The sequence below is a fragment of the Pogonomyrmex barbatus genome, unplaced genomic scaffold (genome assembly GCF_055798465.1).
Source record: "Pogonomyrmex barbatus isolate J1 unplaced genomic scaffold, ASM5579846v1 scaffold5, whole genome shotgun sequence".
Taxonomy (NCBI): domain Eukaryota; kingdom Metazoa; phylum Arthropoda; class Insecta; order Hymenoptera; family Formicidae; genus Pogonomyrmex; species Pogonomyrmex barbatus.
The window spans coordinates 905,227-918,548 of record NW_028297149.1 but is presented as its reverse complement, the minus strand read 5'-3'; the positions used below and the strand labels follow the sequence as shown (position 1 = coordinate 918,548).

Genomic DNA, 13,322 nt, shown 5'->3' with positions numbered 1-13,322 from the left:
ATCCAATAATGTCTATAGTAATACTCTATTAATTCTCAAATGCCCAGTAATGCTTCAAATATGTACACCACAATGCCCTCAGCGGCTTGCTCTTCGAAATTCCTGTTATCTTCAGTATATAGTAAAGTCTAAACCAGATTATATATGATATATATGATATATATGATAGATTTAGATTTCTTATCCAAATATTCGAGAATCCCACATATCCAAATTTCAAATCCAGATTCTTAATTTTTATTTAGAATAATTATGTTACAATTGAAGAAAAAACTTTAATATATGGCATTCTACTTTTAAAAAAGAAATTATTATCTCAGCAGTCAATTACAAATATGCAATAAAAAAGCTTTATTAACTTGAACTTAATATACGAAAATTAATAAAACTATAAAAATATATTGCTATGTGTGCTATTTGTTATGTGTGCGAGTTTGTATAAGAGATTATGGCTTCTCTCACATTGAATGTAGAAAATATCACACCTCTAAAGGCGATAAATGTACAAATCAACTGTTACGTCCAACCCGAGGTAAATATATTTTTATGTATATTTTTTCTTAATGGATGGGGCTTGGAAGGACGCTCCAAATACCCTCTCGCAGATGGCCGCGCTGAGGCGTCCCTACGAGTCGGACACACCGTGCAGAGCCACGAGTGCGAGTCAACGTCTTGAAAAAGACGCTATGACTTCGACTGCGTGACGTGCGTCCGTCGGTCCGTAATTTAGGCAAGAGAATTTAATCTCTTTTGCCAGGGATAGGACCATGCGCGAATCTTGGGATGACGAGGAATGAAAGAGGGAGTGAATAACCAATCGATAAATAGTTTAAATTTTACATATAATTAACAATTTTAAGACGATACAAAGTTAATTACGTATCGAGATCGTATACAAGATCGCACATTAGTTACCATCGTATCATATGTTTTTTTTCGTTGGAATATATTTATTGACGATATATAAAAATATAAAACAGGAAGGATGTTACGTACAGAAATTCGTGTGGTCTAGAAATCGACGGGTGTATTGTTTGGTTTATCTGTGTATAATTCTATTAATCTATTAGTTTATTTTAAAATGTATGTTGTTGACTGTGTGTGTTTTGAGAGGAGGTCGGGTTTTCGCTAGTGGGATCTATGAGAGGAGGGGAAGGAGTCCGTAGTTCACAGAAATCGCCCAAGGATTTCTGGGAATCTGAGTATGCCTGGAGGTGGCGCTCTGGGAAGAGTACACTGAAATCTGGGGGTAGTTCAGATTCAGTTTGGTCTTCAGGTCTGATCGGGGAATAGGATGGAGGAGAAATGGGTGAATAATAATTGGGTCTCCTGCTGGAACAACTCGTGGTTTCTTGATGTAAAACCTCGGATGTCCCAGGCAAAGGATAGCTTCTCGTCTGGCGAGCTCGCTTATTCCGACGGTAACGGAGCCTCTTCAGGGCTCGCCTCCGTCTTTGAGCGTCGGAGAGTGTGGATGATCCAGCTTTCACTAAAAAGGAATGGATTTGGAATGTGAAAGAAATGTCGTTAGTTGCGAACCTTAAGGCTATCTCTGAAATATTTCAGGAAACCGAGAGATCCGAGAGGAGAGAAATGAAAAAAGGGGAAAAAGAAAATCGTAAGAGAGGAGAGAAAAGCCAAAAGAATAGATTTCCCGAGCTAATCGACAGCCATGAACCTGCTGAGTGCTCCGCAACGCGTAGGGAGCCCGAGAGGTTCGACGGCTGAAGCCAACAGGGAAGAAGCAGGTTTTTGCCAAACTATTCGGCAGCCATGAACCTGCTGAGTGCTCCGCAACGCATAGGGAGCCCGAGAGGTTCGACGGCTGAAGCCAACAGGGAAGAAGCAAACTATTCGTCAGCCATGAACCTGCTGAGTGCTCCGCAACGCATAGGGAGCCCGAGAGGTTCGACAGCTGAAGCAAGGAAAGAAAGAGAAAAGAAAAAGAAAAAGGGAGTAGACGTGTAAGGAGAACGGCAGAGGATAGAAAGGATGAATGAGGAAGTATAAGGAGAAGAGACCCGAAAATTATTACTAAGAGAATTTTTTATGTATAATTAAACTTACTTTTATTCTGTAGAGTTGAGATCTGCGAGATGAAGCGGTAATAGTGTCGTCAGAAAACTTGATCGCTTATTCTTGTTGGTTGTTCAACTGACACTGACTAAATTATTGATAACTTGAATTATCGACAAACTAGTAAAACGAAATGTTCCGACCGTGTAACGAAATGGGACGTTGCAGAGTGAGTGCGTTCCGTGCCTTTAAGGGCACTATATATATATGATTTCGTTGAGGAAAACACGTATTGTTTTTCCGTGATTAGGATAATAGGGATTATCCGTCTAGCCAAATTCTTAGTAATCGACTCTCGGAAGGGATTAGCGGCGTAACCGTCGCGACCGTAACACAACATGTGTCATTCATTTATCTGTTTAACTAAATTCTAATAACTGATATCCGAAAGAGGAGAGTCGCGCAGTCATCAAGATGTAACGTCGGTATACTTCAGCGATTAGGATAATAGGGATTATCCGTCTAGCCAAATTCTTAGTAATCGACTCTCGGAAGGGATTAGCGGCGTAGCCGTCGCGACCGTAACACAACATGTGTCATTCATTTATCTACTTAATTAAATTCTAATAACAGATACCCGAAAGAGAAGAATCGTGCAGTCGTCACGACGTAACACAACGAATACTACAAAAATGTTTGTTTCAGTATCAGTGCTTCCCAATTCTATTGATACAAATATATTTCATACAAAAATACGTTAAGCTATATATCTAATTGTAAATGTCATGCTTCACTTCGGTTTCATCACGCGAGTTTTAAAAGTTTGTGTTGGGATTATTTTGTATGTGCGAATAAAGGTGCGAAAAAATGGGAAGTGAAATTATCAGAAAAAGCGTAAAGTTAGCATCGATGCTGAATACCCGCATAAACGCGGAAAAACTTTTATCTAAAATATCTGAAGTTTCGCTCGATGCTAATTATTTGCTTTTCACACGTTTTTTGTGCGAATGTTTCGATACAATATTGGGAGTGGGGAATATTGTATCAGTTAGGATTCTTTGATGCCGACACGCGTTACTCCGGATTGCCGGAGAAACAATCGAAACGCGATGTGCATTTGGACACGAGAAAGAGGATGTGGGTGAGCCAAAATCTCCTCTCACATCTCCATAATAAGTAAGCATCGTTCTATTATTTCTATATAAATAACTCGAATAATGAACTCGGTTTAGCTAATTTTTAATAATAAATTGTAGAAGGAAATGCTTGTCAAAGAGTCACTACATTAGTGTATTCTCTCTCCGCAGATTCGGAGGCGACGCGCGAAAAAAGAGCCAGAAGCAGGACCAGCGCGTAAGTAATATCTTACTAATAACTAAAAAACTAGACAGGAATAATATTAAATATAATTTTTTGCAATTTTCTAAGATTAAAATATTAAATGGTTTTAGGAAGGGCACCTATTGAATTAATGCAGGAATTAGAGGAGGAGGCACCTCGAGAAATTATTCAGCTCTCGTCTGGTAGGTTTACATTTTCAAATAAATAATTTCTAAAACAAATAGTAAAAATTAAAAAATCTTAATATAACTTTATTTTTCAGATACGGAAGTAAGTACTCTCGATCCGCGTGTGTTTTCGCCTTGTAAGTTGATAGAGAAAAAAAATATTAATTAAAAGACATAATATTAATTAATATCTATATTAATTAAGGACATAATATCGGGAATAAAAATTTATGATATACTTTTTTTCTAGAATACGTATTTTCATCATATGTATTCTCCCGTAATCCCGAAAGAGAGAGACGATGAAGAATACGAAGAAGAAGAAGAAGAACAGGAAAAGGAAGAAAAGGGGGAGAAAGAAGAAGAGAAAGAGGAGGAAGAGGAGGAAGAGGAGGAGGAGGAGGAGGAAGGGGGGAGGAGGAGGAGGAGGAGGAGGAACGCGAGGAAGAACGAGAAGCCGAAGTAGAAGAGGAAATTAGAGAAACACCTCCTGTTGGTATATAATCTTTTTTCTTAATTTCTCGATTTATGTTTGTATTTAATTTTAAATTATCGAATTTTTTTAATAGGAATTCCCCTCAGTCCTATTCTTCACGTGAGAAGGAGACGGCAGCGTTAAAAGGCGAGTTATCTCAGCGAAATATATCATGTATGCACGTTTATTAAATTAAATACGAACATAATATTCGAAGCAATATCGTATTTTCTATAAAGTAAAATTCTAATTTTCGTAACTTTTGTGCAGAACATCAAAGAGTCACAGCGTGGAGGAGGCCGAATACTTCCTGCTCAGGAGAATTCGGAAAAGGAAGAGGAGGAGAAGTATGAAATAGCTGACGAAGAAAAGGAGGAGGAGATGGGAGAGGAACAAGTGGAAGAGGAAACAGAGGAGGAGGAGGAAAGGGAACAAGTACGAGGTATCTCTGAGAATGAGGTCAGCAATTTTAATCATTTATTATTAATCGGAAAAAATTCGCGCCGGTTTAGAAATTTCGAGATATTTCGAGATATTAGGAAGGGAGGGAGCGACATTCCGTTTGCATCCGCTACCCGAAAGAGTCGAACTTTATAATTGGCTTGAAAACACAGTCGCTGAAATTCATGTCTATGCGTTGCATATCTTCGAACTGCATGATTATGTGGAATTTTCATTCGATTCGGAGAATTTAACGCACGGTCCGGCGGGATCGTTTCGACTAGCACGCGACTTAACTCATGAGGACATTTGGCGTCTTGTGAGTTCAGTAGCGCAAAGCGCCGGTGATCTCGATATCGCACAGAATTTTAACGTACGCGTTTTCAATGTCACGGCATCCAGAGGTCGCGGGCGCCTTTCGAATAAACTGACGCAGAAAGACGTTGCGAAACGTTCGATCTTAACAATCTCCAATTCAGATAATTTGTGTTTTCCCCGATCTCTCGTAGTCGTGTAAATTTATCATGAACGTGAAACATTGCGAATGGAGGAACTTCACAAGTGATGGAATGTGGTAAGATGTCAGAATTCCTCGTTACAACGCGATCTCGCGCTGGATTTGATAAGGAGGGCTAGTGTTACCATTCCACCGGAGGATTGCAGGATTCAGGAAATAGAATGTTTTCTATGACGCTTTCTCACCGCATCTGATATCGCGATTGTTTATAATTTTACTATTGGGTCTATGCATAATTCCGTAGCGAAATTCCGATAGATGTCGTTCGCAGTTATTTTTCCGCTCGCACATGTGTCAAACATATGAAGTGTCGTATATTAAGTGAAAGCTGAAATTTGTGCTGACATTTTAAGAAAGCATTCATCGAGATCCGTGATATATAGAAGTTTAATTATATTTTGAACATGGAAGGAAAAAATGTGTATTTTCGGTGTATTTTGCTTTTTTATTTCCGAAAAGGCAAAAACGCGTCGCAAACTCACAAAAAGATATGCGTCGTGTACGGAGAAAATGCCGTAAGCGAAAGTGTGTGTCGGAAATGGTTTGCGAAATTTCGTTGCGGAGATTTTGATCTCCAAGATCCTCGCTCTGGTCGGCCAGACTACTGATATCGATCAAATCAAGGCTTTCATCAACTACTGATATCGATCAAATCAAGGCTTTCATCAACTCTAACCGGCATTTGACGACTACAAAGATTGGACATAATCTCAACATTGATCAATCAACTGTTTCGGAAGCTTGGGATGGTAAATAAACTTGATGTTTGGGTGCCGCACGAACTGAGCGAAAAGAATTTAATGACCGAATTTCAACTTGCGATTCGCTGCTTAAACGCCATCAAGACGAACCATTTTTAAAGCGGATGATCACTGGCGATGAAAAGTGGATTGTCTACAACAATCAGTCGAAAAAGATCATGGTCGAAGCGCTCAGAGGCTGCTCAGACGGTCGTAAAGGCTGAATTACACCCGAAGAAGATCATGCTTAGTATCTGGTGGGATTGGAAAGGAATCGTCTATTATGAATTGTTGCCACCCAACAAAATGATTGATTTGACCAAGTACTGCTCATAACTGACCAAATTAAAGCGAGCAATCGATCAGAAACGATCCGAATTGGCAAACAGAAAGAGCGTTGTGTTCTACCTGGACAACGCTAGACCACACGTTTCTCTGATGATCCGGTAAAAATTATTGCAGCTTGGATGAGATGTTTTGGTGCACTCACCGTATAGTCCGGACCTTGCATCTTCAAACTATTATTTGTTCCGGGCGCTACAGAATAATTTGAATAACAAAACCTTTAGTTCCCTGGATTCCTTAAAATCACTTGGATGACTTCTTTGCCCAAAAATCTCAGGACTTCTATGAAAGAGGGATAATAAAGCTCGTGGAGAGATGGCAGAAAGTCATCGAACAGAATGGAAACCTAACCTAACATATTTAGTTGATTAAAATCGCTTTTTTTGCTAAATATTTTGCGTTTGAAATTTACTCGATTTTCGCTACGAAATTATGCATAGACCCAATATTTTTAGACGTGAGGAGAGACCTTTATTCGACGGAACCGCGGTACTCGCCTCTCTAGAACGCAAGTCCTTATATCGATTAAATATTATATATTACGAAGGTCAACATCACTATAGCCCTATTTTAAATTTAAATTTAAATTTAAGAGCGGTCGCGGGAAGTAGAGAAGGTTATTGCATATCATGCAATATCGGATATCGCGAGGAAAGAGATCACCGCTGCTCAAATAAATGTTCTCGATGTAACAACGTGCCGCCGTGTGATTAACACGAAATCGTAGAACTTGTTAGATGTCAGACTTGCAAACGTTTGTAGAAACGCATGCTTCGAGCATCATCTCGTGACAAAGTCGTACGACGGAAAAATTCCGGCGAGTGTCTATAATACCATTCGACTTTGCGAAGGTTGCGGACGGGTTATAAAAGTGACAAAAAGACACGAATATGGCGGTTCTTTTTGTAAAATTTGCAGTTCGCAAAAACCGCTAAATCATCTTTGCTACATGCAACTTCTCTCTCGTGAAGACAGATCTTCGCTGTTGAGTCCGACAGGGATTTTTCTGTAATTACGAGAGAGAGCGAGCAGAATAACGCGGATGAGCGGGAACGTAAAAAAGGACAAACGGCATTCGTGTTTTATGATTTTGAGACGCGTCAAGATCAATCGCTTGAGGGAACCGATATAAAAATTCATGTTCCGACACTCTGCGTCGCGCAGATTTGCGATTCATGCGTAAGGATAGATAATTTGTCGCTGCGCTGCAATTGGAATATGCGAATTTATTTTTTGACAGGATCCTGTAAAATAATTTGTCAAATATGCAATACGCCCTACGAAACATTTTACTCGGATCATTTGTATAGCGCATAACGCGAAATCGTTCGACGCACAGTTTATCCTCCGATACTGTTGAAAATTACTACGGATTAGAATCTCGGTATAATTTTGAAAGGTACAAAAATTATGATTTTATCAGCATCGTATGAAATTTATCGACAGTATTAATTAATATATACCGATGCATTGTTAGAAAGGTCTTTCCGAAGGTCTTCAAGTTATTGGATACTTTGACAAAGGTGTCTTTCCTCACTTATTTAATACTGCCGATAATCAAACATATGTCGGTCCGCTACTGGATGTTCGTTATTACGCGCCCGAAACAATGCAAACAGAGGAATGCGAACGTTTTCTTGCGTGGCACATGAAAATGACAGAAAAATGCCGTATTGATTTTCAACGTGAAATACTCGAATATTGTCGCACCGACGTTGATATCCTTCGACATGCATGGCTTTCAGAAAAATATTCTTAGAGCAGAGAAACATGTGTCCATTCGAGGATGTACAACTATCGCTTTAACGTGCATGAGAGTTTTTCGGAAAAACTTTTTGCGCGAAGAAGAAATAGGAATCATTCGGGTGGATACAGATTTAAGAATAAGCAATCGCGCAAAGCCGTGCAATGGCTAATTTTGAAGGAACGTGAGATCGGTCATCGAATAATTCACGCGGGACGTGGACGCGAGTATCGATTAGCGGAAGGCATGCTTGTCAATAGGTATTACGAATGCGAGAATGGAAGTGAGACGCAATGTCATGTCTTACAATTTCACGGATGCTTTTTTCACGGATGCCTTTATTGTTATCCCATAAATCGTAATAAAACGCTCGAGAATTTTAAAGATACGTTTGACGCGCGTTATGAACGAATGGTTGCAACGTCTTGGCGGTTATGTCAGCAGAGATATACCCTGACGGAAAAATGGGAGTGCATTTTTGACGAAAAAATGCGCGAGAATCGAGAGACATGATAATGTCTTGAAAATCACCCTATGATACAAATCTCGATCTTTGTGATGCATTTTTTGACGGATTCACCGGCAATATCACAACTCGATATGAGGTTTCGGGTACCGAGAAGATACGCTAAACGTATGTTCTCCGTATGTACTTAAGACTGGAGTTTTTCCAATCGTCATTCAGATATTTATGTAAGCGAGAAATGTAATAGTTTAATTGGAATTGCGCCAAATTTTAATTTCAGTCCAGTCGAGGGTCTCGTACGTTGTCGAGTACTCTCCCCATGTGATCTTTTCCATCCAGTATTGCCGTATCGTGTACGTGATAAATTATTATTCGCTCTTTGCCGTACATGCTGAAACATTTTCTCGAGATGCGTGCACTCACGACGATTCTGCGGAGCGTGAAGGCACATGGATGTCCTGTGAATTACGCAAAGCAATCGAAAAAAGATATCTCGTGACGCGGGTAGATGAGATTTGGCAATACAAATCCACGCGATATAATCCCGAAACGCGACAGAGAGAGTTTACCGGATATATCAATATCTTTTTACAATTACACAAGAGGCGAGTGAGTGACCAAGCGAGGATGATGTTGCTAAAGAATGTTGAAAGAGAAGTTATCCGGGTGAGTATGCTTCATAGCAAGGTATTATTCTTGATAAATACAATATCGTACGTAATTCCGGCAAGATATCATTCTTGATAAATACAATATCGTATGTAATTCCGGCTTACCATCCGTCGCCAAATTCTGTCTCAATTCGTTTTGGGGGAAATTCGGCTAGCGAAGTAACTTGCCGAATACGGAAATAATAAGAACTCCTCAACGTTTCGCCGAATTATTGTCAAGCCCGGAACGAGATAGCATATTGCCCGTCAACGAGAATGCAATATATATTTCATGGCGGTTAAAGAGCAAAGCGTAGTATCTTCACCAATAACTAATGTGACACGGCGTTTAAAGTTATACGAGTATTTGGAAAAATTAAATCATCGCGTAAGTAGTGATAGTAGGCCGGTTCTAACAGGAGCTCCGAGCGGGGTGCGGGTGTGCGGGGTAACTCGGGGATGCGGGGGTAAAGGAGAGGGGATAACTGGTAGGCACGGGGAAGGGGGAATGCTTTGACGATGATCCTTTGGAATGTACTTTTGAGGGGGAAGGGGGGAGAGGGTCTTTTTTTGTCTAGGAAGAGCTGCTAGAAAAGATATTTTTTGTAGAAATTGACGTAGGAAAAAAAAGGAAAAAAAAGCGCCGTTATTCCGGCTGCAATAAATGTACGTGTTGCAACATGTTCATTTCGAACAATCTCGAAAAATCCGTTATTCAATGAAAATAATGTATTAGTCGGTAAATGGACACTTTTCCTTAATTTTTTTCTTGTTTTTTAGTAATAAATACTGAATGTGCTCATTTCTATTTGATCAACTTCTCATGTAGGAAACAATAAATTTTGATGGTGACGTGGAAAATGGGAAACTACAAAAAGTGAACTATAGAAAATGAAATGAATTCAATAAGAAAAAAAGATATTATCCTTTTTTTTATTGATGTTTTTTTATTTATTATACCAATAAATAATATCTTATTATAACTGAAATATTATTTTATTTTAAGATGGGAAATAAGGAAATTTGTTTTGATTGAAATCATACTTTTAAACGTGAAAACGTTTTTATTCACATTTTTGTTACATCTTTTACGTCTTTTTTTCATACCTACTAAAAACTAAAGCTAACAATTCGCAATCGACGAGTTGATGCCTATCGAAGATATCGCTATCGCGTATCACGTATGGTATCTCCTCGGGATTTGTTATAATAGACGCAATATTGGAGAATCGCGTATACTTTTCATCGATCGTATCAACGAATCTGTCTAGTTGATTGAACGTTATATCAATACATTTGGCGAGATTAAACATACGGCGTATCGTCGATTCGACCATCATAATGCGTACGTTTGAAGATTCAAGACGAGTGTAATGTTGTTCATCATACAAACTCGGACTGTTAACGGTCCGACGCTTATAAAATTGTCTTTGTAATTGTTTCGTAGCAATTTATAGATATTCCATTGCTGCTCATGGAGTCCTTTCCATGTTTCGAGAGACAGTATCAGCTCTTGTCCTCGATGATCTCCTAAGGCGATCTCCACGTAGCTCGGTGGACCAACATTGATTCCAATTTCCAGAAACTTGAAGCCCGTAGCCGTCAGGTTGTAACGTCTGCTCATCAAGCGCACCGCGCGAGATTCCATCGAAATGCTGTGTAACAGAAATTAAGTACATAATATTGCGTAATGTTGCAAAAAGAAAAAAAGAAAATGTCGAACTTACGCGTTACGTTCCTTCTTCGTTTTACCGTACAGTGCATTGTTTCCTTTGGCGGAGTACATTGCGTATGGTTCGTTTGTACAAACGAATGACGGAGGACTGATCGCACCCGCGTAAATTTTGACACGGCAGAGCATTAATCCCCCCTTCCTCTCTTTTGAAAGATGGAGTGGACAAAAAATCCAATGACCTCGCTGAATGACAATACTCTATTATGATAGTATTTCGTTGAATAGGCGTGTTATAGTGACCAAGAAAAAGACAAAGAATCGTACAATTGCAGATAGCACATCGAGAACGAGTTTACTGTTATAGTGATTATAAACTGAAAGAAAAAAAGATTGCGTCATTATCAATTAATTATAAAATTTTTATTTCAAGAAAAAAACCTAATCAACTATAAAAAATATGTAAAGAGAAAAAAAGAAAAATGTGAATAAAAAGTTTCACGCTTCAATCATAACGCAATTTCTTTGTCATCGATGAGTCGATCGAACGTTACATTGAAAAAAATGTATAGGATCGTTGGAATATTAAGTAATCATCAATGTAATAGCGGGAAAAAGGAATAAAAGAAAATATATGTTATATATGTTTATTTAAGATTATCTGCCCACCAATTAAACAATTTAAATACATTTTGTATTGTAATTGGTATAATGATATCCACATCGTATAGAATTATCAGCATCTAGATTATTTAAAGAATCTACGTCTTCGTAATCCGCATCCAGGGTTTCGATGTACACGCGCTCTCGCTCATCATCCAGAAGCAAATTCCGTAATCATTTTCGTTTTTCGTGTCCCTTGACATATATGATAGCATCATCATCATCGTCGTCGTCGTTATCTTCTTTCGTACCATGCACAGCTTTCGTAATCAAACTCTTAGCTTCATTGTACGGAATCGTTCCGTCGTTCCATCGCAGTCTATGATGATGACATATCACCCAGCGTGCGCGAGATTTGTCGGCACTTGCCAGGAAATGCCACGATATAGGGCTTGCAAAAATGTAATGAGAGAGAACGGTCCGTTCTTTGAGAGCAGCAAACTCTTTTACGACAAACTGTCCTTCAACGAGGAAACCTTGCAGGTCTACGAACGTTGGCACAAACATGACTATCGAGAAGAAGACTGCGATTGATTTCGATGTATAGATTTTATTATCTCTCATATACCAGCGATGCTCTTAGGTGATCTTGCGTACAACATTGGTCAACGGGTTGTACTGAACCACGCGATCGTGTATAATGAGACAGTACGTGGTGATATTCATCGGTACGTTCTCCTTAGTCTCAAATTCCAATCTCACATCCACGGTTGCGCTCTTGACTGATTCGTTTTGTCGAGAACAATCGATGATTACGAATGGACCGTAACGTAAAAAAGACGTAAGGGTAAGACTTGGTTCGAGATACTCGTATTCGTAGTAGTTCTTGCAGAAACGCGCGTACGTTTCGTACAACACAGACCATCTGTTTTTTCCGAAATCCAGATTCATATCGTCATACGGATAACATTCTGAGTTCAGATAGAGTTTCACATTGGTCAAGTTGCAGTCATCGAATCGGCTTCTCCAGCTGAGTATCCTCGGCCATGATGTTCTTTCGGCCTGTTTGCAAAGCGAAGATGACATATCGTGGCTTCTCCAGCTGAGTAGCGGTCTTGATGGCCCACGAATGCTTGGTTGTACGCTGTAACAGCGGAAACTCGTACAGATCCCACGAGCGAAAAGCCATGCTCAAGTATCGTCCGCTCTCCAAAGTGCGCAGCATCGATAGTTTTGTTATCTCGTTCAATAACACGTGCGGCATTTGCCATTGTATCTTGAATAAGTCGATCACGGGATCCAATGCCAATTTCCCATCAGGCAATTGTTGTCGTTGCGCGATCGTATTAAGATCAACTCGTGACGAGCAGTGATTACCACGCGTCTGTAATCCTCGCAGAATCCCAACAGTACGTAGAGAGGTACGCAAAAGTTAAAATATCCATCCGCATTGGTACGCGCATCCCAGCCAGCATTTCTCAGAATCACACTTCTCTCGGATGACGTCGTTACGTAGTATTTGAGCGGGCTAGTTATGCCCACGTTTCTGTTACGATCAATCTCCATGCCATCGAGCTCGTATCAAATCTCATCGAATATGAACGCCACAAAATTATTTCCCAACATCACATCAGATCTGTCGATAATATTTTTCTTCATTAATTTTCCCTTGATATATAGAAAGCTTTCGTACGGCAATGTGTACAGATCCTGTTGCTGTATGGGTATTCTTATCTCATCACTGTACTCAAACGTTGTATTGGCGAACGGGTTATACGTATGAATTTCAATCTTGACGATGCGATCGTCGAAAATTGGCTCGTCTTCTATGTTTAGGATGTCAGTTATCTCACAAGTTGCGCACCGCGAATCCTAAAGCTTGTAAAAATTTAACGTTCAATGCGTTGAGTTTCTTTCTCTTTTTGATGCAACCGGATGAGCGAGTATTGTCGATTGGTGTTTTCTTTATAAAAGATGCATTATTTCTCTGCGCGTGCTTCGCTTTGTTCAACACAAGCATCCCAAATGTCGCGCTCGCGTTATCGCTGTCGCCGTCGTACGTGCAATCTGATAGTGATTTCTTCTCCTCTGAAATCGAGCAATCGTCCGTTCTGGTCAACAATGCGTATCGTTAGCTCCGTAATA

General features: G+C 39.6%; 1 protein-coding gene and 2 pseudogenes across 3 annotated transcripts in view; 1 reads left to right on the top strand and 2 right to left on the bottom strand.

Moving 5' to 3' along the window:
- LOC105422411 (lachesin) overlaps positions 1 to 13,322 on the top strand; it is a 707,047-nt gene that overhangs the window by 22,483 nt on the left and 671,242 nt on the right. The window lies entirely within an intron of this gene.
- On the bottom strand, positions 9,859 to 10,688 carry LOC148935231 (uncharacterized; annotated as a pseudogene).
- On the bottom strand, positions 11,768 to 12,402 carry LOC148935230 (uncharacterized; annotated as a pseudogene).